The sequence below is a fragment of the Carassius auratus genome, unplaced genomic scaffold (assembly GCF_003368295.1).
Source record: "Carassius auratus strain Wakin unplaced genomic scaffold, ASM336829v1 scaf_tig00216017, whole genome shotgun sequence".
NCBI lineage: Eukaryota > Metazoa > Chordata > Actinopteri > Cypriniformes > Cyprinidae > Carassius > Carassius auratus.
Window position 1 is genome coordinate 48,733 of NW_020528364.1, and position 8,768 is coordinate 57,500.

The window sequence follows — 8,768 nt, forward strand, 5'->3', positions numbered from 1 at the left end:
AGCTTTTGGGTTTTCTTTCCTACTTATATAATATACTGGCGATTAGATGGGCTGCTCTTTAAATAGCCCTCTCTTTGCAGCATTTTTCGCTTACAGCCATACCAACCTGGCTATGCCCGGTCTCGTCTGCTCTCCGAAGCTCAGCAGGTTTGGGCCTGGTTAGTTCTTGGATGGGAGACCGCCTGGGAATACCAGGTGCTGTAAGCTTTTTGGAAACTTTTCACTTAGTATATAATAATTTTGCCAAAAAATAGAGTCAATGGCCGATCTCTGAATATTAGCAGGTTTGGGCCTGGTTAGTACATGGATGGGAGACTGCCTGGGAATACCAGGTGCTTTAAACTTTTTGGAAAATTTCACGATTTATATAATAATCTTGCAAAAAAAAAAAGAGTCAATGCCCGATCTCTGAATCTTACCAGGCTTAGGTCTGGTTAGTACTTGGATGAGAGACTGCCTAGGAATACCAGGTGCTTTAAGCTTTTGGGTTTTCTTTCCTACTTATATAATGTACTGACGATTAGATGGGCTGGTCTTTAAATAGCCCTCTCTTTGCAGCAGTCTTCGCTTACGGCCATACCAACCTGGTTATGCCCGATCTAGTCTGCTCTCGGAAGCTAAGCAGGTTTGGGCCTGGTTAGTACTTGGATGGGAGACCGCCTAGGAATACCAGGTGCTGTAAGCTTTTTGGAAACTTTTCACTTAGTATATAATAATTTTGCCAAAAATAGAGTCAATGCCCGATCTCTGAATATTAGCAGGTTTGGGCCTGGTTAGTACATGGATGGGAGACTGCCTGGGAATACCAGGTGCTTTAAACTTTTTGGAAAATTTCACGATTTATATAATAATCTTGCAAAAAAAAAAAAACAAAAAAAAAAAAGAGTCAATGCCCGATCTCTGAATCTTACCAGGTTTAGGTCTGGTTAGTACTTGGATGAGAGATTGCCTAGGAATACCAGGTGCTTTAAGCTTTTGGGTTTTCTTTCCTACTTATATAATGTACTGACGATTAGATGGGCTGGTCTTTAAATAGCCCTCTCTTTGCAGCAGTCTTCGCTTACGGCCATACCAACCTGGCTATGCCCGATCTCGTCTGCTCTCGGAAGCTAAGCAGGTTTGGACCTGGTTAGTACTTGGATGGGAGACCGCCTGGGAATACCAGGTGCTGTAAGCTTTTTGGAAACTTTTCACTTAGTATATAATAATTTTGCCAAAAAATAGAGTCAATGCTCGATCTCTGAATATTAGCAGGTTTGGGCCTGGTTAGTACATGGATGGGAGACTGCCTGGGAATACCAGGTGCTTTAAACTTTTTGGAAAATTTCACGATTTATATAATAATCTTGCAAAAAAAAAAAAAAAGTCAATGCCCGATCTCTGAATATTAGCAGGTTTGGGCCTGGTTAGTACATGGATGGGAGACTGCCTGGGAATACCAGGTGCTGTAAACTTTTTGGAAAATTTCACGATTTATATAATAATCTTGCAAAAAAAAAAGAGTCAATGCCCGATCTCTGAATCTTACCAGGCTTAGGTCTGGTTAGTACTTGGATGAGAGACTGCCTAGGAATACCAGGTGCTTTAAGCTTTTGGGTTTTCTTTCCTACTTATATAATATACTGGCGATTAGATGGGCTGCTCTTTAAATAGCCCTCTATTTGCAGCATTTTTCGCTTACAGCCATACCAACCTGGCTATGCCCGGTCTCGTCTGCTCTCCGAAGCTAAGCAGGTTTGGGCCTAGTTAGTACTTGGATGGGAGACCGCCTGAGAATACCAGGTGCTGTAAGCTTTTTGGAAACTTTTCACTTAGTATATAATAATTTTGCCAAAAAATAGAGTCAATGGCCGATCTCTGAATATTAGCAGGTTTGGGCCTGGTTAGTACATGGATGGGAGACTGCCTGGGAATACCAGGTGCTTTAAACTTTTTGGAAAATTTCACGATTTATATAATAATCTTGCAAAAAAAAAAAAAGAGTCAATGCCCGATCTCTGAATCTTACCAGGCTTAGGTCTGGTTAGTACTTGGATGAGAGACTGCCTAGGAATGGTGCTTTAAGCTTTTGGGTTTTCTTTCCTACTTATATAATGTACTGACGATTAGATGGGCTGGTCTTTAAATAGCCCTCTCTTTGCAGCAGTCTTCGCTTACGGCCATACCAACCTGGTTATGCCCGATCTCGTCTGCTCTCGGAAGCTAAGCAGGTTTGGGCCTGGTTAGTACTTGGATGGGAGACCGCCTAGGAATACCAGGTGCTGTAAGCTTTTTGGAAACTTTTCACTTAGTATATAATAATTTTGCCAAAAAATAGAGTCAATGCCCGATCTCTGAATATTAGCAGGTTTGGGCCTGGTTAGTACATGGATGGGAGACTGCCTGGGAATACCAGGTGCTTTAAACTTTTTGGAAAATTTCACGATTTATATAATAATCTTGCAAAAAAAAAAAAACAAAAAAAAAAAAGAGTCAATGCCCGATCTCTGAATCTTACCAGGTTTAGGTCTGGTTAGTACTTGGATGAGAGATTGCCTAGGAATACCAGGTGCTTTAAGCTTTTGGGTTTTCTTTCCTACTTATATAATGTACTGACGATTAGATGGGCTGGTCTTTAAATAGCCCTCTCTTTGCAGCAGTCTTCGCTTACGGCCATACCAACCTGGCTATGCCCGATCTCGTCTGCTCTCGGAAGCTAAGCAGGTTTGGACCTGGTTAGTACTTGGATGGGAGACCGCCTGGGAATACCAGGTGCTGTAAGCTTTTTGGAAACTTTTCACTTAGTATATAATAATTTTGCCAAAAAATAGAGTCAATGCTCGATCTCTGAATATTAGCAGGTTTGGGCCTGGTTAGTACATGGATGGGAGACTGCCTGGGAATACCAGGTGCTTTAAACTTTTTGGAAAATTTCACGATTTATATAATAATCTTGCAAAAAAAAAAAAAAGTCAATGCCCGATCTCTGAATATTAGCAGGTTTGGGCCTGGTTAGTACATGGATGGGAGACTGCCTGGGAATACCAGGTGCTGTAAACTTTTTGGAAAATTTCACGATTTATATAATAATCTTGCAAAAAAAAAAGAGTCAATGCCCGATCTCTGAATCTTACCAGGCTTAGGTCTGGTTAGTACTTGGATGAGAGACTGCCTAGGAATACCAGGTGCTTTAAGCTTTTGGGTTTTCTTTCCTACTTATATAATATACTGGCGATTAGATGGGCTGCTCTTTAAATAGCCCTCTATTTGCAGCATTTTTCGCTTACAGCCATACCAACCTGGCTATGCCCGGTCTCGTCTGCTCTCCGAAGCTAAGCAGGTTTGGGCCTAGTTAGTACTTGGATGGGAGACCGCCTGAGAATACCAGGTGCTGTAAGCTTTTTGGAAACTTTTCACTTAGTATATAATAATTTTGCCAAAAAATAGAGTCAATGGCCGATCTCTGAATATTAGCAGGTTTGGGCCTGGTTAGTACATGGATGGGAGACTGCCTGGGAATACCAGGTGCTTTAAACTTTTTGGAAAATTTCACGATTTATATAATAATCTTGCAAAAAAAAAAAAAAAGAGTCAATGCCCGATCTCTGAATCTTACCAGGCTTAGGTCTGGTTAGTACTTGGATGAGAGACTGCCTAGGAATACCAGGTGCTTTAAGCTTTTGGGTTTTCTTTCCTACTTATATAATGTACTGACGATTAGATGGGCTGGTCTTTAAATAGCCCTCTCTTTGCAGCAGTCTTCGCTTACGGCCATACCAACCTGGTTATGCCCGATCTCGTCTGCTCTCGGAAGCTAAGCAGGTTTGGGCCTGGTTAGTACTTGGATGGGAGACCGCCTAGGAATACCAGGTGCTGTAAGCTTTTTGGAAACTTTTCACTTAGTATATAATAATTTTGCCAAAAAATAGAGTCAATGCCCGATCTCTGAATATTAGCAGGTTTGGGCCTGGTTAGTACATGGATGGGAGACTGCCTGGGAATACCAGGTGCTTTAAACTTTTTGGAAAATTTCACGATTTATATAATAATCTTGCAAAAAAAAAAAAAAAAAGTCAATGCCCGATCTCTGAATATTAGCAGGTTTGGGCCTGGTTAGTACATGGATGGGAGACTGCCTGGGAATACCAGGTGCTTTAAACTTTTTGGAAAATTTCACGATTTATATAATAATCTTGCAAAAAAAAAAAGAGTCAATGCCCGATCTCTGAATCTTACCAGGCTTAGGTCTGGTTAGTACTTGGATGAGAGACTGCCTAGGAATACCAGGTGCTTTAAGCTTTTGGGTTTTCTTTCCTACTTATATAATATACTGGCGATTAGATGGGCTGCTCTTTAAATAGCCCTCTCTTTGCAGCATTTTTCGCTTACAGCCATACCAACCTGGCTATGCCCGGTCTCGTCTGCTCTCCGAAGCTAAGCAGGTTTGGGCCTGGTTAGTTCTTGGATGGGAGACCGCCTGGGAATACCAGGTGCTGTAAGCTTTTTGGAAACTTTTCACTTAGTATATAATAATTTTGCCAAAAAATAGAGTCAATGCTCGATCTCTGAATATTAGCAGGTTTGGGCCTGGTTAGTACATGGATGGGAGACTGCCTGGGAATACCAGGTGCTTTAAACTTTTTGGAAAATTTCACGATTTATATAATAATCTTGCAAAAAAAAAAAAAAGTCAATGCCCGATCTCTGAATATTAGCAGGTTTGGGCCTGGTTAGTACATGGATGGGAGACTGCCTGGGAATACCAGGTGCTTTAAACTTTTTGGAAAATTTCACGATTTATATAATAATCTTGCAAAAAAAAAAGAGTCAATGCCCGATCTCTGAATCTTACCAGGCTTAGGTCTGGTTAGTACTTGGATGAGAGACTGCCTAGGAATACCAGGTGCTTTAAGCTTTTGGGTTTTCTTTCCTACTTATATAATATACTGGCGAATAGATGGGCTGGTCTTTAAATAGCCCTCTCTTTGCAGCATTTTTCGCTTACAGCCATACCAACCTGGCTATGCCCGGTCTCGTCTGCTCTCCGAAGCTAAGCAGGTTTGGGCCTAGTTAGTACTTGGATGGGAGACCGCCTGAGAATACCAGGTGCTGTAAGCTTTTTGGAAACTTTTCACTTAGTATATAATAATTTTGCCAAAAAATAGAGTCAATGGCCGATCTCTGAATATTAGCAGGTTTGGGCCTGGTTAGTACATGGATGGGAGACTGCCTGGGAATACCAGGTGCTTTAAACTTTTTGGAAAATTTCACGATTTATATAATAATCTTGCAGAAAAAAAAAAAAAAGTCAATGCCCGATCTCTGAATATTAGCAGGTTTGGGCCTGGTTAGTACATGGATGGGAGACTGCCTGGGAATACCAGGTGCTTTAAACTTTTTGGAAAGTTTCACAATTTATATAATAATCTTGCAAAAAAAAAGAGTCAATGCCCGATCTCTGAATCTTAGCAGGTTTAGGTCTGGTTAGTACTTGGATGAGAGACTGCCTAGGAATACCAGGTGCTTTAAGCTTTTGGGTTTTCTTTCCTACTTATATAATGTACTGACGATTAGATGGGCTGGTCTTTAAATAGCCCTCTCTTTGCAGCAGTCTTCGCTTACGGCCATACCAACCTGGTTATGCCCGATCTCGTCTGCTCTCGGAAGCTAAGCAGGTTTGGGCCTGGTTAGTACTTGGATGGGAGACCGCCTGGGAATACCAGGTGCTGTAAGCTTTTTGGAAACTTTTCACTTAGTATATAATAATTTTGCCAAAAAATAGAGTCAATGTTCGATCTCTGAATATTAGCAGGTTTGGGCCTGGTTAATACATGGATGGGAGACTGCCTGGGAATACCAGGTGCTTTAAACTTTTTGGAAAATTTCACGATTTATATAATAATCTTGCAAAAAAAAAAAAAAAAAAAAGAGTCAATGCCCGATCTCTGAATCTTACCAGGCTTAGGTCTGGTTAGTACTTGGATGAGAGACTGCCTAGGAATACCAGGTGCTTTAAGCTTTTGGGTTTTCTTTCCTACTTATATAATGTACTGGCGATTAGATGGGCTGGTCTTTAAATAACCCTCTCTTTGCAGCAGTCTTCGCTTACGGCCATACCAACCTGGCTATGCCCGATCTCGTCTGCTCTCCGAAGCTAAGCAGGTTTGGGCCTAGTTAGTACTTGGATGGGAGACCGCCTGGGAATACCAGGTGCTGTAAGCTTTTTGGAAACTTTTCACTTAGTATATAATAATTTTGCCAAAAAATAGAGTCAATGCCCGATCTCTGAATATTAGCAGGTTTGGGCCTGTTAGTACATGGATGGGAGACTGCCTGGGAATACCAGGTGCTTTAAACATTTTGGAAAATTTCACGATTTATATAATAATCTTGCAAAAAAAAAAAAAAGGGTCAATGCCCGATCTCTGAATCTTACCAGGTTTAGGTCTGGTTAGTACTTGGATGAGAGACTGCCTAGGAATACCAGGTGCTTTAAGCTTTTGGGTTTTCTTTCCTACTTATATAATGTACTGACGATTAGATGGGCTGGTCTTTAAATAGCCCTATCTTTGAAGCAGTCTTCGCTTACGGCCATACCAACCTGGTTATGCCCGATCTCGTCTGCTCTCGGAAGCTAAGCAGGTTTGGGCCTGGTTAGTACTTGGATGGGAGACCGCCTGGGAATACCAGGTGCTGTAAGCTTTTTGGAAACTTTTCACTTAGTATATAATAATTTTGCCAAAAAATAGAGTCAATGCCCGATCTCTGAATATTAGCAGGTTTGGGCCTGGTTAGTACATGGATGGGAGACTGCCTGGGAATACCAGGTACTTTAAACTTTTTGGAAAATTTCACGATTTATATAATAATCTTGCAAAAAAAAAAAAAAAAAAAGAGTCAATGCCCGATCTCTGAATCTTACCAGGCTTAGGTCTGGTTAGTACTTGGATGAGAGACTGCCTAGGAATACCAGGTGCTTTAAGCTTTTGGGTTTTCTTTCCTACTTATATAATGTACTGACGATTAGATGGGCTGGTCTTTAAATAGCCCTCTCTTTGCAGCAGTCTTCGCTTACGGCCATACCAACCTGGCTATGCCCGATCTCGTCTGCTCTCGGAAGCTAAGCAGGTTTGGGCCTGGTTAGTACTTGGATGGGAGACCGCCTGGGAATACCAGGTGCTGTAAGCTTTTTGGAAACTTTTCACTTAGTATATAATAATTTTGACAAAAAATAGAGTCAATGCCCGATCTCTGAATATTAGCAGGTTTGGGCCTGGTAAGTACATGGATGGGAGACTGCCTGGGAATACCAGGTGCTTTAAACTTTTTGGAAAATTTCACGATTTATATAATAATCGTGCCAAAAAAAAAAAAAAAAAAGTCAATGCCCGATCTCTGAATATTAGCAGGTTTGGGCCTGGTTAGTACATGGATGGGAGACTGCCTGGGAATACCAGGTGCTTTAAACTTTTTGGAAAATTTCACGATTTATATAATAATCTTGCAAAAAAAAAAAAAAAGAGTCAATGCCCGATCTCTGAATCTTAGCAGGTTTAGGTCTGGTTAGTACTTGGATGAGAGACTGCCTAAGAATACCAGGTGCTTTAAGCTTTTGGGTTTTCTTTCCTACTTATATAATATACTGGCGATTAGATGGGCTGGTCTTTAAATAGCCCTCTCTTTGCAGCATTTTTCGCTTACAGCCATACCAACCTGGCTATGCCCGGTCTCGTCTGCTCTCCGAAGCTAAGCAGGTTTGGGCCTAGTTAGTACTTGGATGGGAGACCGCCTGAGAATACCAGGTGCTGTAAGCTTTTTGGAAACTTTTCACTTAGTATATAATAATTTTGCCAAAAAATAGAGTCAATGCCTGGTCTCTAAATATTAGCAGGTTTGGGCCTGGTTAGTACATGGATCGGATACTGCCTGGGAATACCAGGTGCTTTAAACTTTTTTGGAAAATTTCACGATTTATATAATAATCTTGCAGAAAAAAAAAAAAAAAAAGTCAATGCCCGATCTCTGAATATTAGCAGGTTTGGGCCTGGTTAGTACATGGATGGGAGACTGCCTGGGAATACCAGGTGCTTTAAACTTTTTGGAAAGTTTCACGATTTATATAATAATCTTGCAAAAAAAAAAAAAAAGAGTCAATGCCTGATCTCTGAATCTTACCAGGTTTAGGTCTGGTTAGTACTTGGATGAGAGACTGCCTAGGAATACCAGGTGCTTTAAGCTTTTGGGTTTTCTTTCCTACTTATATAATGTACTGACAATTAGATGGGCTGATCTTTAAATAGCCCTCTCTTTGCAGCAGTCTTCGCTTACGGCCATACCAACCTGGCTATGCCCGATCTCGTCTGCTCTCGGAAGCTAAGCAGGTTTGGGCCTGGTTAGTACTTGGATGGGAGACCGCCTGGGAATACCAGGTGCTGTAAGCTTTTTGGAAACTTTTCACTTAGTATATAATAATTTTGCCAAAAAATAGAGTCAATGCCGATCTCTGAATATTAGCAGGTTTGGGACTGGTTACTACATGGATGGGAGACTGCCTGGGAAAACCAGGTGCTTTAAACTTTTTGGAAAATTTCACGATTTATATAATAATCTTGCAAAAAAAAAAAAAAAAAAAAAAAAGTCAATGCCCGATCTCTGAATATTAGCAGGTTTGGGCCTGTTAGTACATGGATGGGAGACTGCCTGGGAATACCAGGTGCTTTAAACTCTTTGGAAAATTTCACGATTTATATAATAATCTTGCCAAAAAAAAAAAAAAAAGTCAATGCCCG

General features: G+C 40.9%; 11 non-coding genes and 5 pseudogenes across 11 annotated transcripts; all 16 read left to right on the top strand.

Annotated features, from left to right (window-relative positions):
* Positions 1–88: 88 nt before the first annotated feature.
* On the top strand, positions 89–207 carry LOC113096832 (uncharacterized; annotated as a pseudogene).
* Positions 208–566: 359 nt separating this feature from the next.
* On the top strand, positions 567–685 carry LOC113096769 (5S ribosomal RNA). The gene has a single exon (XR_003288625.1). It is a non-coding gene; the product is annotated as a 5S ribosomal RNA (ribosomal RNA).
* Positions 686–1,058: 373 nt separating this feature from the next.
* On the top strand, positions 1,059–1,177 carry LOC113096744 (5S ribosomal RNA). Its single transcript, XR_003288600.1, has one exon. It is a non-coding gene; the product is annotated as a 5S ribosomal RNA (ribosomal RNA).
* Positions 1,178–1,675: 498 nt separating this feature from the next.
* Positions 1,676–1,794, top strand: LOC113096808 (uncharacterized; annotated as a pseudogene).
* Positions 1,795–2,151: 357 nt separating this feature from the next.
* LOC113096732 (5S ribosomal RNA) lies at positions 2,152–2,270 on the top strand. The gene has a single exon (XR_003288588.1). It is a non-coding gene; the product is annotated as a 5S ribosomal RNA (ribosomal RNA).
* Positions 2,271–2,644: 374 nt separating this feature from the next.
* LOC113096745 (5S ribosomal RNA) lies at positions 2,645–2,763 on the top strand. The gene has a single exon (XR_003288601.1). It is a non-coding gene; the product is annotated as a 5S ribosomal RNA (ribosomal RNA).
* Positions 2,764–3,260: 497 nt separating this feature from the next.
* Positions 3,261–3,379, top strand: LOC113096809 (uncharacterized; annotated as a pseudogene).
* Positions 3,380–3,742: 363 nt separating this feature from the next.
* LOC113096733 (5S ribosomal RNA) lies at positions 3,743–3,861 on the top strand. Its single transcript, XR_003288589.1, has one exon. It is a non-coding gene; the product is annotated as a 5S ribosomal RNA (ribosomal RNA).
* A 501-nt stretch (positions 3,862–4,362) lies between these two features.
* LOC113096804 (5S ribosomal RNA) lies at positions 4,363–4,481 on the top strand. Its single transcript, XR_003288657.1, has one exon. It is a non-coding gene; the product is annotated as a 5S ribosomal RNA (ribosomal RNA).
* Positions 4,482–4,978: 497 nt separating this feature from the next.
* On the top strand, positions 4,979–5,097 carry LOC113096811 (uncharacterized; annotated as a pseudogene).
* Positions 5,098–5,595: 498 nt separating this feature from the next.
* On the top strand, positions 5,596–5,714 carry LOC113096865 (5S ribosomal RNA). The gene has a single exon (XR_003288683.1). It is a non-coding gene; the product is annotated as a 5S ribosomal RNA (ribosomal RNA).
* Positions 5,715–6,082: 368 nt separating this feature from the next.
* Positions 6,083–6,201, top strand: LOC113096780 (5S ribosomal RNA). The gene has a single exon (XR_003288636.1). It is a non-coding gene; the product is annotated as a 5S ribosomal RNA (ribosomal RNA).
* A 361-nt stretch (positions 6,202–6,562) lies between these two features.
* On the top strand, positions 6,563–6,681 carry LOC113096877 (5S ribosomal RNA). Its single transcript, XR_003288694.1, has one exon. It is a non-coding gene; the product is annotated as a 5S ribosomal RNA (ribosomal RNA).
* Positions 6,682–7,048: 367 nt separating this feature from the next.
* Positions 7,049–7,167, top strand: LOC113096852 (5S ribosomal RNA). Its single transcript, XR_003288671.1, has one exon. It is a non-coding gene; the product is annotated as a 5S ribosomal RNA (ribosomal RNA).
* A 507-nt stretch (positions 7,168–7,674) lies between these two features.
* On the top strand, positions 7,675–7,793 carry LOC113096812 (uncharacterized; annotated as a pseudogene).
* Positions 7,794–8,301: 508 nt separating this feature from the next.
* LOC113096854 (5S ribosomal RNA) lies at positions 8,302–8,420 on the top strand. The gene has a single exon (XR_003288673.1). It is a non-coding gene; the product is annotated as a 5S ribosomal RNA (ribosomal RNA).
* The last annotated feature ends 348 nt before the right edge of the window (positions 8,421–8,768 follow it).